We start from the raw sequence: 2,841 nt of genomic DNA, 5'->3' as shown, positions 1-2,841 counted from the left end.
GATGGTGTTTTTGTGGAAAAATGAATTTCCAACACACAAATCCAACCGGCAAGTGTACCGGGTCGCATCAAGTAGTAATAACTCACAAGAGTGAAGTCGATCCCACAGGGATTGATGGATCAAGCAACTTTAGTGGGTGATTAGTTTAGTCAAGCTAACATTGAAGTAAATTGTGTGAAGTTGATCAACAGAAAGTAAATTGCAGGAATGATAAAGTTGCAGAATCTAAATGGGCAGAAAACTTAAAGAGCAAGAAAGTAAAATAGCTGAAACTTAAATTGCAAGAAAAGTAAATTGCATCAAATGTAAATGGGGCTGGGCAAGTCTAGATCTCAATTGCTTCCTTGATCAAAGTAGAAAGCAGATTGAAGAAGAAAGAAAGATGGAAGCAGTAAATGAGAACGCAGATTCAACTTTCAATTCTTAGAAATTATGCAGAAGATGAACAAAGATGGATTTTAGATTAAAGATTGAAACAGAATTCCTCCAACCTCAATCCAAAATTTCAAAACAGAAATGAAAACTAAGAGAGAGAGCTCTAAAATCCTAATACTCCCTAGTGGAGCTAGTCCCCCCTCTTCAGCTCCAATTGATGCCTTTATATAGGCTTTACTAAATGAAAAATGAAAATGAAATTAAAACAAATTACAAAAATGAAAATCCTAATTTAATTGATCCATGTGCCTTTGAGTGATGATGTGGGCTTTGCTTGCTTTGGATTTGAGGAGAAATGGATTTGGTTGGCCATGATTCAATTTGGAGAGGAATTGAATTTAAATGGAATTTTGGTTGAATTTTGGCCCATGATGCTCCCACGAGGCTACCCTGCCCTTATGGAGGGCAGAGCAGGAAATGGTGCATGCAGCCTTATTGCGTGCGCTTGGTGCTGGCCATGCCAAGGCTTGGAAGCATCAGGATGCTGCCCTGCCCTTGGGGAGAGCAGGGCAGTGGTGTCATGGTGCGTGCCATGCTTCCCTGGGCCGTGTCAAAGTGATGCGCGCAAGCTCCCTTGTGTGTAGCACTCCCCACTTCCCCTTAGGTGCTTGGTTCGAAACCCATAGGTGGCACTTGGAGTTGATTTTTCTTGGATTTTCTTCAAGAAGAGCACGACATTGCCCTGCTCTCCAAGAGGGCAGAGCAGAAAATGAGCGCTACTTTGCTTTGGAGTGAGGTTCCAGCTTTGAACCTTGGTGGAAGCATTTTGGTTTATTTTCGCTTATTTTTGGCCCTTAAAGATGCCTTTCACTCATGCCTCAATTGTACGCCAAATATGGATTGCTATATATCGTTGGAAAGTTCTGAATGTCAGCTTTCCAATGCAACTAGAAGCACATCAATCGGACGTCTGTAGCTCAAGTTATAGCCCTTTGAAGTAGGCATGGTCATGCTGTGAGCGGCCAGATTTTAACTTAGCGAAAATTTGCTCCAACCTCACTTTGTTTCGTCATGATTCTGCCCTGCCCTTGGCAAGAGCAGGGTAGTGTGCGTGTTGGTTGCTTCCTTCCTTGATTTGGTCATGGGCCACGCTTTTAAAAGCGTGGCCTAAGGCTCCAAAGTGTGCTCCAACTTCAAAGTGTGTCCCAAAGCTCTTTTTTTCTCCTTTTTTTGTGCTTCTTTGCTTCTTTTTCTTCTTATTTCCTACAAGATTTATAAAATTAAAATATCAAGAAAATATATCATTTAAGTACAAAGGCATTCAATATTTAAGCACAAAGCATCAATTTCTTGTATGAAAAAGCATAGAAAAATAGGTATGTGATGACATGTCATCACAACACCAAACTTAAACCTTACTTGTCCCCAAGCAAGAAAAGAATCATGCAATAAAGATTGACAACCCAAGGTAAGAAGAATAGCAACTCAATGTTCATGGTAAGCTAGTTTTTTATACATGCTTCAATCACAAAAGAAATGTAAATGATTGATGCTTCCATCTAGCTCAATTTATGAAATCTTTTTCTTATAATTCTTCCTTGAAACAAGCTTTTGATTTTTTTTTTAGCTTCTCCTTTTGGGTGCTTTGCCCCATGAGTTAATAACAAAGCTACGAATTCTAAATGCTTTGTTTTCAAGTATTACCACTTGATACATAAGCACCACAAGCATTTAATTAGAGGACTTCATTAAGCTCATGATTTTTTTTCTTTTCTTGACTCTCTAATCATTGATGCTCAGAACCTTGAGCTTTGAGGGAGTGCTTTTGCACTTGAGCCTAGCCTTGACTTCTAAGTGTTTTGTTTTCAAGCATTTGGCTTGATACATAAACACCACAAGCACTTAGCAAATAAATTGCCATTGGTACTCAGAGCCTTCAACTTTCTCATTCCTTCCCTTTTTCTTTTCTTGCTTTAATTGTATTTGCTTCTTCAAGGTTTTCATGATTTCAAAAGATTTCACAAAATGTGCTAGATGAAAAACTTCAATTAAATAAATTCCAATGCAATTGAGCAACAATCAATCATACTAGCTTTCCAATACTTGTATGTGATGAGCGGATAATTTATACGCTTTTTGGCATTGTTTTCATATAGTTTTTAGTAAGTTTGAGCTACTTTTAGGGATGTTTTCATTAGTTTTTATGTTAAATTCACATTTCTGGACTTTACTATGAGTTTGTGTGTTTTTCTGTGATTTCAGGTAAATTCTGACTGAAATTGAGGGATTTGAGCAAAACTCTGAAGAAGGCTAACAAAAGGACTGCTGATGCTGTTGGATTCTGACCTCCCTGCACTCGAAATGGATTTTCTGGAGCTACAGAACTCCAATTGGCGCGCTCTCAACGGCGTTGGAAAGTAGACATCCAGAGCTTTCCAGCAATATATAATAGTCCATACTTTATTC

Source organism: Arachis duranensis, chromosome 6, assembly GCF_000817695.3.
Source record: "Arachis duranensis cultivar V14167 chromosome 6, aradu.V14167.gnm2.J7QH, whole genome shotgun sequence".
Classification (NCBI taxonomy): Eukaryota; Viridiplantae; Streptophyta; class Magnoliopsida; order Fabales; family Fabaceae; genus Arachis; species Arachis duranensis.
The sequence above is the reverse complement of the archived record's forward strand: the minus strand, read 5'-3'. Positions refer to the sequence as shown.